At 37.6% G+C, this 21,043-nt stretch overlaps 1 pseudogene; it reads left to right on the top strand.

Moving 5' to 3' along the window:
- The first annotated feature begins 4,156 nt into the window (after positions 1-4,156).
- On the top strand, positions 4,157-14,878 carry LOC121751149 (annotated as a pseudogene).
- The last annotated feature ends 6,165 nt before the right edge of the window (positions 14,879-21,043 follow it).

Here is a 21,043-nt window from a genome sequence, read left to right as displayed (position 1 = left end):
GATAAAACGAAAAAAAAACTAATTTGGAGATAAACTAATTAATTAGTATAATTTATAAGTGTACTACTAACCAAAAGAAACTAGGAGTACTATAATTTATAACTTTTCTCACTCTCTCTTGTAGGAGTAACACTCCTAGTATTATTATTGTCTTTGGCTGTCCCCTACCAGCAATTAATTTTCATGTGTGCATGTGTTAACTAATCGAACTATTCAATAATATACGACTACGTATACAGTGGAGGTATTATTTGTTGTAGCGTGGAGAAGAATATGCAATAGGAAATATTGACATTTTTTAGTTTGTTTTCCAGATATATTGTTTTTTATACTTGCTTTAAGACATACATTATTTAGTAATTAAGTATTACATTGTTTTAGAGTTATTCTACTTTATAATTTTATCCCTACTATTATTATGTTATAAATTTACATTACTATATACTTTTGACCCATGAATTGCTGAACTCATATGGCATGAATTCAATTTCCTTTCAACATTATTCTCTTCAATCTGTACTTTATTCACTAATCTGTGCACATTATTAGATACTATTGGTACATTATTTACTGTACCAAATCTTAAACGTATTAAAAAATAAAATTTAATTCATGTGGTGGTGTTATAACCTAAGAAGGTAAATGTACATTATACTACGAAATTCGTACATTAGACACTGCGAACTTATCATGTTTCCATGACTGATATCTACATTAAACAAAAACAAATTGGACATTATAAAAAATAACAAATACTATTGTTTAAACAATGAAGAAACCATAAATTCGTACATTACGAACTGTAAATATCTAATTACTCAAAAAATGACATGAATAAAAAAATGTTAACCACACATATTTGCACAATGAAAATGAAAATTTAAGAAGAATAATTGTATACATGAAAAAGAATGTTGATTTAATTAAGGAAAAGAAACCGTATAATATATATTTTCCACCCATGAAGGAGAAAATCAAGGAATTAAATAACTGCTGCAAAATACAACTACCAGGTATGCCCTTTTCTATTTTTATAATTAATTAAATTAGTTACATGTAGGGTCATCAGATCTTAAGATTGTGGGGTTGAGATTTAGAGAGGAGGTTGAACAATAATTAGGAAAAGGATATGAATACATCTCTACAGAGTTGTGATCAATGTCGAACTAATTTTAAAGACCGAACTAGAGACCAGATATCATCCACCCATTCATCACATCTAATGGTTATTAATAATTACAGATTCTGATTTTTTTGTAAGATCAAATATTATGCAGTATTCGCATTTCTTCCTATATTCCCAAACCCAACCCACTTCTCTCTCTACAATTAAGGCAGTTGGAGTGTTAGGTGGGGCAGTGGTGGTAGTCAACCACCGCGCGCAGCAACGGCGGGGATGACTGACGGTGTTGAGGTGGGGGTCGAGTTTGCAGGGACGACGAAGTGGCAGACGGTGTTGTGCCTGACGACGATCAGCGAATTAAGGCAGCGGCATTGGCTGGGGAATGGGGATCGAGGTAGAAGCCGAGAGAGAGAGAAAGAGAGAACTAGAGAGGTTGAGAGGAAGACGATATTGAGATAGAAGGGTCACTGGAGGAGGAGGCGTGGCCGGCAACGCCAGAAAGGCAGAGGCAGCGAGAGGTTTAGATAGAGGTTTAGAGGTTGCTTTGCTGGAAAATCGGTCAGTTACGAAATTGAGATTACACCGTCGAGGAATTGATGGAGAACAACTCCGACGACATTGACATTGCCTGGTTTAGTGCCGGATGGAGCATACGCAAGAAGTTCAGCTCGATTGCGCCGGAGAAAGGCACCATCGTGGAGCTCTGCAGCCGCGTACATGGCGGAAACTTTGACAGCTGCAATTCAAACCGGGGGAGCAATGAAAACGAGAATTGGACATGTGTTGGAGTAGAGGAAGAGAAATTTTGAGTAATTTTGAGTGTGTGTTGTGCATTTATTAGGTGAATTATTGAAAGTGTGAGTAGTTAAATGACAACAAGTGTTCCTCATGCATATGAAGGTAGTTATGTACATTCCTTCGAAGCTGGCCCCCTACATTCGATCTTGTCTTTCTTGAATGCTTTGTGTTCTGTTGAAAGCTTGCAATGGTTCTCTGCTCTATGTTCTCCACCTGCCACAGCTCAATTGATTTTCTGATATAGAGTATCGAGTTATCGTTGGTTTTAATATTAACTGAGTTTTGGTCGACGGTAAAGGTCATCTCATTCTCTCTTGAACACCCATGGTAGCTGTGTTGCACCTAAAATCATTAAATAGAATATTGAAATTGAAGTTGAGTCTATGGGATTCTCTGTTGGTAATTTGAATCTGTGAGCAACTAAGCACAACCTCCCTATTTTTATTTTATTCAACTTGTTCTGTTATTGACTACAAATTTGGAGAAGAAAAAGTATAAAAATCATCGTTATTTAAATTTCTATATTACTTCATTCAACTAGACTATTACTCCATCCAGTTACAATATTGCTTCATTCACCTAGATTATTACTACTTAATTATTTAACTATCTATATTACTTCATTTGACTAGATCACTACTTCATTTTATTCTATTATATTACTTCATTCAAATAGTTTTATCACTTCATTCGACTATGTTATTACTTTAAGGGATTCTTGAGCATATGAGGAATAGTGATCACTACTTCATTCATATGTACATTTACTTCATTCAACAGGTATACCACTTAATCACAATAGGATTTTATTTCATTGAACTTCAATCGGGTTATTACTTCAATCCATTACCTTATTAAATGAGGTTATAACTTCACCAACATTGACATACATCATAATAATAAAGATTAAATACTTCATTTTGAAAACCCTTCACACAGTCTATTCGCTTTAAATTTTGTAAAAATGTTAAACAAATTCAAATTCAAAGTGGATGAAGTAATAATCTATTGGAACGAAGTAATTAACTATTGGAGTGAAGTAATAAATCTATTAGATGAATTAATAAACTATAAATGTAATTTGACAAAAATTCCATCGGTTGAAGTAATTTGGCTACCTAATGAATGCGAAAATTTTCACTACATCATCTCATCTCATCCATTAAAAACTAGATCTAATGGGCATAATTTGGTCTCTAGTTTGATCTTTAAGACTAGATTTGTGAATAATGAGACTCCCCTAATATATACTCCATTCGTCCCATGTTACTCGCACTTTTCATTTTAGGCCGTAAATTTGGAATAGATTTTTAAGTGTAATTAAATTAGAATTTTAAGTGTAATGAGACATCACTTAATAAAGGAGATCTTAACTTAAACTAACATATTAATTAAATGCATTAATTCTAACTTAAACTATAAATAGTGTAAGGAGTTTGTGATGAGCCGAAAAACAACAGTGCAAGTAACATGGGATGGAGGGAGTAACACAATAACATGTTAATGATGAATTGGAACTCATATTCAAAGATGAACTAAAATAATCTCATACATAAAAATAAATTTAGTAAAAATAAATTGAAACTCATATTCAAAGATGAACTAAAATAATCTCATACATAGATAGAGAGCGTGAGAGATGAAGTAATACAGTAACATGTTAATGATGAAGTTGTCATCACTCATCATAAAGTAACGCGGGCAAATTAGACGATAAAGCCTAAAAATTACAGACATCCGAGATTGCTTCAAACATATGCCCGGTTTGGATTACATGCAGTCCAACTAGTTTCAAACATTTTCTTTTATGGTGAAAGTCAATCAATATTTGGACTAGTTTCAAATACTATTTTCTTTTATGGCGAAAGTCAATGAATGTTAAATATTCATATTTGAAGGTTTCAAAACGGTAGTTTAACTAAATTTAAAGAAAGCAAGAAATAATTTTCTTATTATAGTAAGATAAATTTATTACCTTGAAAAATTTGATCCGCGTGACGAGGAGGTTGCAATAAACGGAATCGACCCGTGACCCGGATGCCACGTGGATCATGGTAGCCCCGACCCGGTTGTTTATAGTGTTGCAAATCTCGGGCGGGGACCCGAAAAACCACAGCCCCACAATATGGGCCCACGTGGGCGGGCGCGTTTAGATTTTCCCGCAATCTTGTCAGCTCCCACCCGCGCTCGACGCGTGTGTTCACCACGCTCCACTTGTCCTTGTACCTCCCCCTATTTTCATCATCTTCCCAATCTCAAATTACCCTCGCAAGAGAACCCTAAATTCCACGACAATTTGGTTATTCCTTGATTCCTCAAATGAACCAAATACTGTAATTTTTATTAGAGAATTTCCAAATTAGATTGTTCGAAGCTTAGGGTTTTTGGAGAATGGGCAAAAACGAGAACGATTTGCAGCTATCCATTTACAGGCCGCCGATATTCACCGGCGGGTGTCTGGAAATCCGCCTCTTCTACGTCCGGATCTCCCCCTGCGCGGTGGAGAATCTCCCGGAGCAACTAAAGCTCCGCCACCTCAGGCGGGAGGTAGGCGTTTCGCTGGAAATCAACGGCGCGCGCGTCCCTTATTCTGACGCCGTCTCCATCACTCTCCGCCGCGATCGCGTCAACAAGGATTCCTCCGAGGTGACATACGTCAGCACCGATAGCGTCAAGGTATCGGGCCCCGCGGAGTTCGAGGTGTGCGAGGAGAGGGATGATCTGGATTTGATTCTGTGTGGCTCGCTGGAGAAGGCTCATGCGTGGAGCAATGAGACCGCGCTGGATAACGATTCGAAATCGGGGTGGGGTATCGAGTGCTACGCGGCAACACCTATTACGAATAAGAGCTCGGCGCTCCTGCAGCCGAGGAAAGGGGGAGGCTCTCCATCCATCGAGGTATATGTAGCCGGGTGTTGTTCGGGAACGCCTGTGATTTTGATGAAGACGGTGTTGGTTACCCCGCGCAGGAAAGCGAGGCAAGGAATGATGCTTGATGCAATTCCTGAGGACGAGGAGATGGGGAAGGAACAAGGAAATTTGTGTAATGGGCTGGTGAGACAGCGAAAACTGCAGGTAATTTTAGGCTTAATGTTGTGGAGTTGAGAGTCTCTTTTATGAAAAAAAATTGATTGGGTATTTAAGCTAAGATTAATATGCTGGTGTGCAGATTCTGTTTTTATTCAATGATCTAGGATATCTGGAAGATGTTTTCATTTATTCAGTGTGTAACGAAATGTAGCAAATTTGATAGGCTGAAGCTGAAGCTGAAGCTGAAGCTGAAGCTGAAGCAATTACTTGCAAATCAATATAGAGAACAAAATTAGAGTGGGCTGTTATAAATGAGTAGGGTATAAGTTGGGACTCTACAGTTTGATATATTCTCCTACAATTAGGTTATAAATTGTTTATTTACTTCCTGATGATGCATCTTATGCTGTGTACCTCATGAAACTGAAACTTAGTTTTGGGCTGAGCTATGATCCCGTGATTATGGACAGCTTTTTTCAACTGGCAAGTCTTTTAGGATGTTCTTTCTGAAGACAAAAATCTTCTCAGATATAGTACGATGATTATCTTAATAGTTTAATGTTGAAGGAAACTCTGTTTATGTCGACTCTTAGTCATGATATATAAGAATAAAAAATTATTTTTTAATATCTACTACCACCTATAAGAAAAGGAAGACAGAAGTTCATGACCCAACCGATAAGTCTTACTTTAGTGATACCGTGATAGCATGAACTGAACCAACTTTGAGCTTGTTGGACCATGTAATCCTTCAAATACCCAATCATATGTATTGTAAATCCAAGCTATCATCCAAAGTGAATATACTTCATATATCTTTCATTCTGGTTTGTACTTTGCTGTTGCCGGGCTCTGAGAGACCCCCAGGTTAGGCGCCTTAGTCCCATTGAGGCACAAGGCATCCCTTGCCCATGCCTAAATTGTCTCGGACTAAACTTGCCTAGGTTGCTTGGCCGTAGCCTGTCACTAGCGCCTTTTAGAAAATTCCCGTTGTTCAATGGATGTTTCAAGCGACAACTAGTTCTGTTGCTGAGACCTGCATGTACAAACTTTTTTTTTGGCATTGTTAGATCCTGGAAATAATGTATTCTTACAGATTGATTTATGGACAATTTCATGGCTAGCAACATAGCTGCAAGAGTTGACCAATATCTTTCAGGATCCAATAAATTGTGTACTGGTTGCAAGAAGCCAACCTAGAAAATGAACTTTGGATAAGGAAAGTTGTTAGAATTTATTGATTTTAGGTAAAAGGTGAGTGCAGTATCGAGCTTATGTAGTACTGGTGCTTTAGAGTCTAGGGTCTTCTCCCACAACCACTCTACTTGTATAAAAGTTTTAGTGTATGCTCTATACCTTATCATTTTAATCAGACTTTCCAAATGATTGAGGAACCCTGTACCTTTACTATCCATCAACAATATGGTTCAGGATCTGCAGACTAACTAGTTAATAAGTTAACGATTATTTGCCGCAGCTAATCAAAGTGTAACTTATCTTCTATAGGTATCTTCAGGACCTCCCTGTCTCTAGATTCTCTGTACAATTTATAACTGCTCAGGACTCAAAATTTTTGCTTTTATGTATTTCACACCTTTTTCCATGTAGTGGTTGTAAGCTGGCCATTACTGGAGTGGGTAGTTTCTGGGTGATAATTTCCATTTTCCTAATAGATTCTTATTTTGTACTACTTCCAAATTAGTAAGCAAGAGCAATGATTTGGGGTAAGTAGTGTGCTTTAAATTAAAATGCAACTAGATGTAGAACTGTGCTCTTGTTTACAGTTTGGATTATCTCTCATACAGTCATACTGTCATACATTCTCATTTACATGGTGCAATAACATCAGAGATCACATGAGTTTGAGCACAAATTTTGTTAGGAATAAACACGAGAAATCTGATCCCCTGTAGGTTAATTATAGCCAACTCATAAACATTTGAATGTGTGCACTGCAAGTATCTCCTGAAGGCATCACATGTCCGGTGCAAAATACTAGTAAGTGGAGCTGTTGAGTGAAATGTTGGACAAAACAGAAGCACATAGATGACTTTGTAGAGAGCTTTAAGAAAAACTCTGTCTGCTCCATTCTTGTTTCTATTATGCCGCAGAACAGAAAAACATGTTAAATCATATTTTGTTTCTCTGGTTAGCCTATCCAACTAGTCTTCAGATGGTAGCCCATTGTTTTATAAGTGTGTTGAGCAAGATTTCACTCACTGTGTCTTGATATTATTCTTTAATATTTTATTGGCTGGTTTTGTTCTGCAGTTGATGGCATCTGATATGGATGACGAGGAGTCAGAGGGGAAAGTTGCATACAGCTATTACTCTGAGGATATGTACCCTGGTGAAGATGGTCAGCTCTCGTGGTTCAATGCTGGTGTAAGGGTTGGAGTGGGGATAGGACTAGGGATGTGCCTTGGTGTTGGAATCGGAGTCGGGCTGCTGATGAGATCATACCAAGCCACGACTAGGGGTTTCAGGAGGAGGTTCTTTTAATCTGGTCATCCTCACTTAGGGGAAAACATAGGAAATCAAATCACATTGGAGATGGAAGCATACCACCACACCATAACACAGCTAAAAGTAAGAAGCTCTATAGTATATAGCGTATCACAGGGTTGTTTGATAGTTGTGTCTTGTAGAAAGGGTGCTGCTGGTTTGAAGAAGGACGTCGTTTGACAATGTGTGTGCCACTGGGAAATGTTTGTGTAGCGAATGTGATATAATCGGGCCTTGTGTGAAGAAGTACTCTCTGTGTATCTTCCCTCTAGCTGTATATCGTCTTTTCCCCCAACAGATCATTTTTGTGTAGCTTTTTTTTTTTCTTCCTTTTTTCTCTCTGCAAATCCAGACATGTTAGCCAATTTTGTTCCCAAATAAGTAGCCGTTTGCGGTACTAGGTCGTTGCTGCTTTTGTTGTAGAGTTGTAATGCATTGGTGTAGAGTTGTTTGTGTTGTTGGAGATCATTGCCTTTTTACTTTATGTAAGCACAGTATAGCTATTGAATAATGATATTGAAGCGCAGGTAACACTTATTTGTCTCTGTTGTTCATTTACTAGCGCACATTTAAGTTTTTCGACCAGGTAAAGCTAACAAGAATAAGAGGTTGTGGTCTAACTTTTTACTTGGATTTTTTACCAATTCTAACCGGTCTTAGCTTTGGCTGGTCATAAATTTTGACATAGACTAGTACTCCTTAATAAATATGAATTGAATTTGTAAATTTTAAAAATTCGAGCTAAGAGTCGTCAGAATGGAGTCACAGTTTTTTGGCTATATTTAAATGTTGTGAGAAGACAGAAGAGTCATGTGATTAGATTTAAATCCATATATTTTATCCACGTCATTGTTTTATAGCATGGGTTGGATATGGCATGATAAATAATTTGGGATTAAATTTTCGGGCTAAAAGTAGGATAACATTTAGATATGATTTTTGTTATTTTTGTAGACTAGATATTGCTTGGGATTATTTCAATGATAAAACATGAAATGACAAATATGCCCTTATTGCATGCTTCATATAAATAAGCAATTATATATGCAATTTACCTCACTTGTTCGATTATTTGCAACTCTAATTTGAAGTTTTGATTCTAATGATTATTCATCAACTATAGTTAGAAGTTTGAATTCTAATAATTATTCATTATTGTGTTATGTGATCTAAATTAGCGAGCATATTCCATCTTAGCAATGGAGAAGAATCGAAAAAAATTACAGAATAATCAATGATTAATTTATGATTTTATGGAGTAGAAAGGAAAACAAGCTCGGTTTTTACACATTAGAGAAGGCAAAGTGATGCTTCACAAATTTTCAAGCGGGCACCACTTTCGCAGCTCTCGGATTAGAGTAGAAATCAACAGGAGGCTCAAGATCTTAGAAGAAACCATCACTGCCAAAATTTGTGTAAAATTTCCAGCAACAACAACGAATTCATAGAACACGAAGCTCAACTCCAGAACAAATCATCTATCAACATCGGTGGCCTAAATGACAATTGAACAAATCTATTGAAGCAATTTACAGAAAATCGAAGCTCAGATTTGGAACATCAACAGTCCAACCTCATCACCGTATCAGATCTACCAAAATTGAAGAAGACAACGGAGGTAGGTGTGTCGGCGGCTATGCCCAGCAACCACTACCACCAGACACATGCGCTACAGTCGCCGACCATTTTTGGGCGGAAAGAAGAGAAACACATCGACTTCAATCGATAGAGAGAGAGAGAGAGAGAAATTGACGGAGGGTGTCGGCGGCCGAGTGGAGAGAGCGGCCGTGCCCTTGCGACCACCACCACGACCACTGAACCTTTGCACAGCCGTCGCCGGCCAAAGCATCATACCGAGAGAGGCGACTTCAATTGATAGAGAGAGGGAGAGAGAGGGGGGGGGTAGACGATGGAAATCAATTTCAAATAGTGTATAAACCCACACATTTTTTATGGATAATAGTAAAGGCCCAACAGTGCAAAATGCTTATGTGGACACGGGCTTGGATAGGCTTTCTAAAGCCGATGGGCTTTGGAAGTTTTTATCCAGTCTATAAAACGAATGATATATATAGGATTAAAGTCCTAAACCTACTATATCCCTGCTATAAAACGGGTCCTAAATAGTCTAATGAACTCCACGTGAATTTGCTACAATAAATAGTAATGAACCAAATGTAATTCGAAAGACTAAAATTATATTAATAAATATCTCAATGCATGATATCTCACAAAAATTGGCATTCATTCAAAACACTAGACATGTATACAGTATACTCCAATTCAATTCACCACTCGTCTTATTGTCTTCCCACTTTCATCACATAGATGATAATATGTCATGTGTAATCCATCTTCATATCTAATATGATACGAATTAGTCTTAAGAAGAAATAAAATAATAATAATAATAATAATAATAAAAATTTGTGTATTTACAAATGAGCAGCCCTAAGGTCCATCTACGACTACAATCCATCTTCATTCAAATCTCAAATCATACCATAACTCACTCTTTTAGTTGCTACACTAACATTCCACTCAAATCTAGAATATACACCTCCAACTCATTCCTCATTTGTACCCGAAAAGCAAAATTTATTTATGTATTTATTTTATTTTTAAAAAATTATTCTAAACTTTCATATTTTTTTAGGTTTCATTATTTATAAAATATTCAAATAAATTAACTATATTTCCAAAAATTGTACTTAAAATATAAAAAAATTACATAATTTAGATTGCTAAAATTATTTCTTCCGTGGTGAAATTCATTCGTGCATAATAAAAAATTTTCAATAAGATCTTACTCTAATATTTTCTTTGTTGGGGTCAATTAAATTTTGTAAACTAAGGATAACATTATCGCCATAGGAATTTGTCATTTTCTACATGGAGATCCATTAAACTTTATGGTTGCAATTTCAAAGAGAAATTATAAATGAAGATGAATTGGGACTGTTTGACATTGTATACTAGTATATTATACTTATATAGAAGAAAAATGAATAAATTTTTTTATAAATAATGAATTTTAAATATAGAAGAAAATAGAAAATATGCTTGTGGTGCAGTTCACCACTGCGCAACAAAGCCATGTTCGGGGTAAGATCAGACCTCAAGCCAGACCTCGAACCACAAATGCAATACCGCATTAGGCCTCATGGACCTCGCCCCTTCATCGTGTCACCCATTGCGCTGGACCGGACCATACAACAAAATCTAGCTGCCGGGATTTAATTTTTTTTTTTAATTTTTGGGTGGATGCTCAACAAAATATGTACAGACTACAGTACTAGAATAAAGGATTATTTAAACGAAAATTAGCGGAAATTGGGGCTGTAGTGGCAAAAGTGAAAATACACTGAACACCTCTCTCCCAACTGGAAACAATCAGCTCTTCTATAAATACCTCCAACTGCTCATTTCCCAAATTTTCGAAAAGAATATCTGAAGCTCCCCCCTTTCTTCACGCATAAAAGCCAAAGATTACGCCTCCTACTGCGCCAAATTACTACTTCAAATTGACTGTTTCTCAATTCGGTGTGTGTGAGAGAGAGATCTCCGGCAGTAATGCCTCAAAGCGGCAAATCGCAGCCGCTTCCTCTAGTCGTGACGCTCAATTGCATCGAAGACACACTTCTGGAGGAGGAATGCCTCAGCGGCGTGGCGGAGGTGGAGCACGTGTAGCTCAGCCGGCTGGCGGAGTCGCGGATCGAATCGGCCGCGGCTGTGCTAATCCACTCGCTCTCGTTTCTTCCACGCGCCGCGCAGCGCCGCCTCCGTCCGTGGCAGCTGATTCTGTGCCTCGGATCGTCCGACCGCGCAGTCGACTCGGCTCTGGCCGCGGACCTTGGGCTGAACCGGCTGATCCACGTGGACGTGAGCCGAAGCGAGGAGGTGGCGGACACTGTGATGGCGCTTATTTTGGGGCTACTGAGGCGGACGCATCTCCTCTCGAGGCACACGCTCTCGGCTTCCGGGTGGCTCGGCTCGGTACAGCCGCTCTGCCGTGGAATGCGACGGTGTCGTGGATTGGTTTTGGGGATTGTTGGTAGATCTGCCTCTGCGACGTCGTTGGCTAATAGGAGCTTGGCGTTTAAGATGAGTGTGTTGTACTTTGATGTTCAAGAGGTATGCTAATTAGTAAACATATGTTTCTATTTCAATAAATAAAGTTTATGGACGTAGCTTTGTAGTATTGTTTGTCAAAGTTGTATGGCCAAGCATACAGATGGAATTTGGAAGATTGGTTTTCATGCTGACATATACTAGTATTTATATATAGTTGGAGTTTTTATATGATTTTGGTTTCGAATTATGGAAATTGTAATACCCATATTATGTTCTACTACTAATACCCCATATTACTGACCTGTGCTGCTATTCGAAGATTCTTAAGATTGTAAATTACTTAAAATGTTTCGCTGTCTCTTCTAGATAATGTTTTTTGCTCTCTGATTCTACATGCGCTTCCTGTTACTAAGTTTGTACTCCATGTTATATAGTGTGTGTTTTTCTCTTTATCGGTGTTATCTACATTGTCATAAGCACTAGTATATGAAACTAGTCCTGCACTTTGGTGCTGTTGTTTTATTAAGTATAAATCCTTATAAATTCTTTTGACCATGTCACTGAGAATGTGTTCCATGATCAATTAGCTGATCGTTTTAGACTGTTCAACATAATAGTAGCATTATCATATTTGGAGTCTTAGAGTTTTCCACTGCCTTTTTTAATGGTTAATTTAATATATTGGTGGTAGTGATTTGTGTAGTTAAAGTAAACATGTGACATGATGACATATGGTTTAAATATTTGATCAACCATCTGTTCCTGACATCTGTGTGTAGGGAAATGGTAAAATAAGTAGATCTTCCTTAACATTTCCCGCTGCTGCTAGAAGAATGGATACACTTAATGACTTGCTTGCTGCAAGTGACCTAATATCCCTTCACTGTGCTCTGACTAATGATACGATTCAAATCATGAATGCAGATTGTTTACAGCATATAAAGCCTGGTAAATATCAATTTTTGTTCATGAGGATTTTTCAGACCTTCGTTTTCGGAATATCTCTCTTATGAGTTAATACTTCTTTGAAGGGGCATTTCTTGTAAATACTGGGAGCAGCCAGCTGTTGGATGATTGTGCTGTGAAACAACTTTTGATTGATGGCACGCTTGCAGGCTGTGCCCTTGATGGTGCTGAAGGTCCACAATGGATGGAAGCCTGGGTATGATGAATAATGTTATAGGGTGGTTCAGAAGTTCACTGCATTTTTCTTACTTGCTTGCTTGCTTTTATGCACGATTCCTCTTTCTTTCAAAGGTCTCATCTCCATTTTCTTGTATCTGTTTATCTTGCTAGAAAAATTACTTCCGAGATCCTATCATTACTTAGAACCTCAGTTTTTCTGGTTTATCTCTGTTTATGTCTAAACTGATACTACTATGACCTGCTTTCAGCTAAGGGAGATGCCCAATGTTCTGATACTTCCTCGCAGTGCTGACTACAGTGAAGAAGTATGGATAGAGATTAGGGAAAAGGCAATTTCCATACTACAGCAATTCGTCGTTGGTAATGCCATTCCAAAGAATGCTGTATCTGATGAGGAAGATGAGGAGGAAAGTGAGCTGGAGAGTAAGAACAAACAGAGTCCCATGCTGGAGAGCGAAACTTCATTCCAAGGTTCAGTGAGTGATAGACTGACTGAAAATGTTGAGCTAGTGGCAGAAAGTTCCCAAAAAAAAGTTTTGAATCAGGCGAAAGATAATTCTCCCCAAAATCAAAGCTCTGTTTTGTCTCAAAGTAATATAAATAGATCTGAAACAAAGCGAAACAGATCAAGTAAGAAGGCGAAGAAGCATGGCCGGCAAAAATCTCAGAATAAAGTAGATGGCGCATTGACATTTGAGAAAGAAAGTTCTTCATATAGAGAAGATGATGCTACTATGAGTGGCACAGATCAAGTTCTGAGTTCTAGTGAAGATTCAAGGAATAGGAAAACACCAGTTGACTCAAAAGCAGAATTAACTCCAGAGCTGCCGCTAAACTCAAGCCGAGAACTTGTTAAAAAATCGGGTGAAATGCTGAAAGATGGCTACATTGTATCTTTACACGCAAGAGACCATCCTGCACTTCATGTCTCAAGGCAAAGAGTCAAAGGTGGTGGTTGGTTCCTGGATACATTGTCAAATGTCACAAAAAGAGACCCTGCAGCCCAGTTCCTGGTTGTGTATCGAAACAGGGTACTTAGATCAAAAGCTACTTTTTTTTTACTTTGTCCCATTCATCAATCATCATTTTGCTTGGTTGAGATTCATTAGTGAAATAAAAAGGGAACTAGTGCTAGTCCTAGGTTGATATCAGGTGAGAAAAATAACACGAAGATGGCTCCTGAGTTTCCTTGTTTACTCTTAATCGCAGGATACAATTGGGTTTAGATCATTTACTGCTGGAGGAAAGTTATTACAGGTAGGCTCCTAGATTATGTCCTCCACAGCTACACTTTCTTTAAAAGATGCAGCTCTATGCTACTGAAAATAGTTTGTGTGTTGGTTTATCAACAACAGCAGTGTCTGGTACAGTTTTACAGGATTTCAAGCAAACCATGTGGTGCATGTGCTCAAGATTGAATATTGGGTTCCATATATTTGTTTTTGAAGCACTTATGTAAACTAGGCTGTGGTTAAGCATTTTGATGTTTAAATAGTATAAGCCAAATATTCTCTCCTGTTATTGCATTGGCTACACATTTAGTAAATAGATGCAGTTTCTGTTGCTTGAGCTTTCATGTTGACTTTACAGATAAATAGAAGGATGGAATTCGTATTTGCCAGTCATAGCTTTGACGTGTGGGAAAGTTGGACGGTTGAGGGTTCTCTCGAAGAGTGCAGGCTGGTGAACTGCAGAAATCCTCTGGTACGTCCGCTCTGGCTCACTATAATTAGATTTATTAATTGTTGCAATGTAGAGCCTTTGATCAATAATCTCAGTGCCACAACTGCAATGATCCAACTCCAAGCATTGCGCAAACTTATGCTGAAATTTTTTCATAAAGTGAGAAGCTGTCAAACCTGGTTTATCTCTCTCCCTAAGATATATGGCAATTATGGTAATTTGCAGGCTGTGTTGGATGTGCACATTGAAATCGTTGCTGCTGTAGGTGAAGACGGCATCACTCGCTGGCTCGATTAGCTGTTGGACGTACAAATGTTAAAAGTCCTATAACACATGAAAGACACATTGCATGGATGCATTCCTTTTACGAATCATCTTCATGAGACAATATTGTTGTAGTTGAAAACATAGATAGGCCTATTGCAATTCAATTCTCAAGTATTTGCATGCTTATTTTGACGTCTAATATACAGAGTGATTTGTTTCAAAGCTCATTCAGTCACATTTTGGTTTCTAAAACCGAACCTTGTGGATTTGACATGGGAGGGATTGTATGAGGTTTTATTTTTTGTGTCACGTAAAGGGAGAAAATATAATTTTATATTAACCCGAAAGAGAATTTTTTTCAAAAATATTAATATGACATTTTTAGTGAGATAAACTAAAAGGGAACATGAAACATTATTTTATGGAGGGTTAGGAGTTCAACCTTTTCAAGATTTTTGGTGTTAGGAATTTTTTATTAGGGAAAATGACTTGTTGACTTGAACCCCTATAATTGACTTGGTGGTATTTTTTCAGAGCGGATCTCCTACTTCACCATTCCTACTCCACACTCACAGCTCAATAAAATAATCTCACCATCACTTAATCATCACTTACATATTTCTAAGATTATTTTATTAAGTTGTGAGTGTTGGAATAGGAATGGTGGAGTAGGAGATCCACTCCGGTATTTTTAGTTCGAGTTTCAATTAATTCATTTTTTAATCCTCATTGATTAACTTAGTTATCATTTTAGTTTGTAGGTGAATTTGAGCATCGAATTAAAGCGTGGCATTCTGATGTATGCTATAAATTTAACGATGAAAAAATTTAAGATTTTTCCTGTCTTCAAATGATTTTTACTATACACAATATTTTTTTTATGAGACTAAGAAGTATCTACTGGGCGGATCTAGTGTGCTCCATACCCAAAGTCCAAAGGCAATGTTCGATCACCTAATGATAGAACCTTGTTCTATCGGGATTGAGCACACACGTTTGTAACAAGAACAAGAGGAAGATAAACCCTAGGGGGCGATTTCCGCCAGAACCGGAATGAGAACAAGTTTATACTTTATTTCTCAATGCACGAAAATACGATAGAATTCTATTATATAGAATTCTAAACCCTAACATATGTCTTGCTAATCAAGAAACATAATTAAAATAAAAGATTACAAAAGATATGGAGAATAAATAAAGATAACTAACTAAAATCAAAGATACCCTATAATATTGGAGATGATCTTCAACGAGATTTGCTAGATCGAGGACCCTATCAACTCTCCCACCCTCGAAAATCGCCTTGCCCTCAAGGCGGAAAGTAAGGAAGCGTTGTTGGAGTATGGAAATCACCAAGTGCTGCTCATCATTCTTGAACTTTCGATCTCCTTGTCCTAATGCTTCCAATAGTTTCTCTGGTTCATGTTTCAGTACCATTGCGATGCAACACCAAGTGATAAAGATCATAATATGCATTAACACCTTCCCATATGCCAGGCAAGAACGATTCTCCCAACATCTGATCCGAAACTCATTTTCCTGCCTAGAAGTGAACTGCTCGGCGAACTCCTGAACTAGTACAAACGACAAGCTAATAAATCCACCTCCATTAGGCCTTCCTTCATCATATTGCCATTGAATCATCCCGTGACACCCAAACCTTTTTAAATAGGAGCACATCTCCAAAGCTTGAGCATAAGAGCTCCCAAACTGCTCCCAAGTCTCATAAATATCACAATCATTTGAAGGAGCTAACCAATTAACATACCAACTCATCTTCTCATCATTCCACCGAGAATGTAATAATCTCCTCAAATTTAACAAGTCAATTTTTACCAATAAATCATATTTGGTGAAGTATAAAGCACTAGAATGAACATCAACCACACGAAATTCATCGAAGTCTAGAGAATACATATCAAGTACCTTAAACAATCGAATCTTGAAGAATATCCCCCATCTGTTCGAAACTGCTACACACCAAACATATTCCTTCCCATGCTCTTCCTCATGAAGCTTATATTCACTTGTTTCTTCTAAATGAATCGTGTAGTAAGATGGATCATATCGCCGACGAACAACATTCAAAACATCTATGGAATCGTCGTCGGGGTCTGCCACGCAATTTCGAAGCATCCTGAAAGATGAGGCGGAGTCGATTGTTCGGCAGGGCAGTCCCATATCATCATTCCCCGTGTGTAAAATCTCCGCAAATAACTCAGGATCAACAATAAGCGACATGCTCTCAACCTCAAGATTCAACGACGATGTGTGAATCATCTTCGTCCACTCCTCACAATTGTCCCAGGCATTCTTCACGTCAACCACCCTACTAGAGTTCAATATGCAATCTTTATCAACACGGACATCATTATCCGCCAATTCCACCTCCAATTTATTTCCAAACGAAGAATCCCTAAACTCATTTAATAGATTCTCATCAACTACACATGAATCTGCCTCTTCAAAGAATTCCGGAGCAACTACCTCTTGGAGGAACGAATCAACCTCATTTATTTCCATCATTGGCAGCCCACAATCAACTGCAATATGAATAACAGTGTCTCCATCTTCATCACCATCCGTGCTATTTGTTCCAAAATTCTCATCACCAGTAATAGTTTCAAAACCAAGTTCATTAATAACACTATTATTGGTCGATCCCGTATTCACGATCATATTCTCGTCACAAACAATTGATTTGGAACTACTCACAATAGCAAAAATATTGCTAGAAATTGCATTTAAAGGGTGAGCACCAAATTGACTGACATCACTTACTTGTGTGACCTCCTCTTGTCGCTGCAGTGGCTGCTGATCGGGCTCGGGATCTGCGACTGGGCACGCCGTAGTGCGGTTGGGCTTCTGCTGGTCTCGGACGATACGCCTCGTCCCCATAAACTGTCTAGGTGAGGCGGTCACCGCGCTGGGTTTGTAAAATTCAGGGTCGAACCGCTGTTCCACGGCCAACAAGAAATCATCCCAACTTTTTCCTTTGTTAGTTTCCACCCAATATTCCCTCCAATCCGATGCTGGGTGATCGAATAAATATTGTGTAAGATAAAGGCGATCATCTAGCGGTGTGTAGTTGTGGTTATAGTACGTCTGGATCTTACGGATCCAATCTGAGGCATTCTCTCCGTCGAAACGTGGTGGCTCGAGGCGGAGTCGTGGTACGGCCCAGGGTTTGATACCCAGCGGTGGGGTTGTGACCGACGGCGGAAGAGACGAGCCCTGCTGCGGCGTCATCACCGGCTGCTGGTCCGGCAGCTCCTTCGGTCTCTGATGCGGAGGTGAGCGCTCGGCAAGGCTGCCCGGAGCCTCCTTGATCAGCGTTTGCTGCTCGAAATTTTCCGCCAAGGCTTGACTTTGAGCCTTTATCATTCGTTTTAATTTCAAGAGCATATCATCGATAGTTGGGTGGTGCTCTTGTGATTCCTTGGGAAAAGACATGATATTTTGAGATGGATAGGTTCAAGCAACAAAAACTTGGGTTTCAAGAAAAACACTAGACAAGCGTGAATTTGAGAGAGCTGTGGAGAGATGGTGTGTGGTGGGAGAAGAGTAAATCAATGGAAGCACCAATTGATAGAACCTTGTTCTATCGGGATTGAGCACACACGTTTGTAACAAGAACAAGAGGAAGATAAACCCTAGTTGAGGTGCTAGGGGGCGATTTCCGCCAGAACCGGAATGAGAACAAGTTTATACTTTATTTCTCAATGCACGAAAATACGATAGAATTCTATTATATAGAATTCTAAACCCTAACATATGTCTTGCTAATCAAGAAACATAATTAAAATAAAAGATTACAAAAGATATGGAGAATAAATAAAGATAACTAACTAAAATCAAAGATACCCTATAATATTGGAGATGATCTTCAACGAGATTTGCTAGATCGAGGACCCTATCACCTAATCATTAAGTTAAAGATGAACAAGTTATATGCAATTTGTCCATGCCCCAATAATAATAGTAGTACTTAAATATTTTTATTAGGTAACTATAGATATTTGAGGTTTTGGTTTCAGTTTCCAGTCATACTAGAATACTCATTCTATTAATGTGTATACAAGTACTCCCTCCGTCCCGCACTACTCGCACATTTCCTTTTGGACACGGAGATTAAGGAATGAGTGATAGACAAAGTCAACAATTACGGCTGTAGGTATAAATTGTTACTAAAAATGGAAAGAGTGCAAATAACTTGGGACGCCAAGAAAGGAAATAAGTGCAAGTAGTGCGGGACGGAGGGAGTATTAATTTATGTTTCTTGTTTCTTTTTGAGGAAATTAAATATTTTCAATTCATTATTCCAAGGATTAATGGAGTTAGGTATTCGGCCAAACATGTTGTTACATTTATTGCTTCTCATGGATGATTATACAAATAAAATAACACTCCCCAGGTTTTGTTTAATTACAAAAATACCTTAATAACTACAAAAATATCACAAATATCAATTTAAATACGAATATCCTTCAAAGAATTGTAGCCAGCTTAGTAGCATCATTTGCAACGTGCTTTGCTATTGATATTTTTTTTTATAATTAGGTTGAGAACTTGAGTGTACATGTTAGTTTTATTCTTAGTTAAAGATTTACATTTTTATTCCTTTTATTTTGGTGAAGGTGGTATATCGTGGAATGCATGTTGAAATAGAGCTTTGAGTTGTAGGGTTTCTATGTTGGGAGATCTCTATCTCATTTTTCTCTCTCCCACGGTTGATCTATATAATTTTGGATGAAACTGAAAGGATATGGGCTAGATTAGATTAATATGGATTAAATAATTATAGTTGGGCTACAATTATAATAGTCCATAAGCCCAACAATCATAGAACCCTAGTGACTCACCATCTATATAATGGTTATTTATTCTCCATTGTGTGAGAAGAGAAATAGCGTAACATTAGAGAGAAAATACGTAAAGCTTTGTAGAGAATTCCTAGCTTTCTCTACAGAGCGATTGTACCGAGGAATTGTTCCTGCATCGGATCAGAATACACGTGGACCTCGATAGTAGTGGATTCAACTTGCAGGACACAATCGAAGAAGAAAATAACAACAAGTAAGATTTAGTTCCGTTGTGTTTTACATGCTCAACTTGCAATATGATTATGAATCTAGATCTGTTATTCTTGTCTGCAATTTCCGCTGCGCTCATTAGATGAACACAAGAATTACTAACAGTGGTATCAGAGCCCGGGGCTTGATTCATAATTAATTTTGTTTCCTAATTAATTTGTGGATGATTTTGGAAATCAAAATTCTAAAATTATATTTCAAAATTCTTTCACTTGGGTGATTTCAATTAATTTTGAATCGGTGCATATAAGAATTCATAGGCAATTCTTTAATGTTATGATTACCTTGATTACATCTTTGGTATACTCCACGCAATATTGTTTTGGGCGGTCTGTACGGGTTTTGCGGGTTTACTTGCAACAAATCTGATGGCGGCGTCGCTGAAAGCGAGGGCTTAGGCAGCAAGGCAGCAACTCTTGAAAACTACGGAAACGATGCCACAGCGGCTGCAGGAGAAAGCAGTGGTGGAGAGGAAACCGAACGGCAACGTCATGAGATTTTTCCCCAGAACCCTAGCGGGCTTTTGAAGATCCGGGTCGGATTCGAATCGTGCTTTTAGTCATTGTAAATCACATTATTAATTTAGAATTAATAATATTAATCAAGCCAACAAATTATTTACTATCATTATTTTGAATAATAATAGTAAATGTGTTTTAATATTATTTTAGAATTAATATTAAATATCTGTTTATATTAGTTTGGAATTGATATAGATCAGATGATGAATTTATTAATTGGATTAATGGATTAATGAGCAAGAATTTGTTAATATTATTATTTTGGAATAATAAATAATATATGTACTTGATGATGATTTGGAGTCATTACTTGATTTACAAACTTATTAATTTAGAATTAATATAGATTGAATTAATTTCGTTAATTAGATTAACAAATTGGGACATAGTTATCATCTGGAAATGATAATATATACTCCACAGCACAATATTAATTTGGAATTAGTATTAAATATGCATAATTATATTAATTTAGAATTAATATAATTAAATCCACATTTAATTAGTGAATAAAATTTGATGTTATTTGTTGAGCATTATTTGATATCATATGTGATAAGCATGCTATTTGATTTATGCTTATTTATTTAACTATAGTAGTTAGAGACCGTGTTATATTATGTCTGGGTAGGCGGCGCCCAGTATGTGTAGTCCGTGTTATACTATGTCTGGGTAGGCGGCGCCCAGTATGTGTAGTCCGTGTTATACTATGTCTGGGTAGGCGGCGCCCAGTAATTGTTTGAAATTTAATATTGGATATTATATTCACAGAACTAGTATCACACTTTTCCCCACAAAATATA

The sequence above is a fragment of the Salvia splendens genome, chromosome 1 (assembly GCF_004379255.2).
Source record: "Salvia splendens isolate huo1 chromosome 1, SspV2, whole genome shotgun sequence".
Lineage (NCBI taxonomy): Eukaryota > Viridiplantae > Streptophyta > Magnoliopsida > Lamiales > Lamiaceae > Salvia > Salvia splendens.
This window is presented reverse-complemented; position numbering and strand designations above follow the sequence as displayed.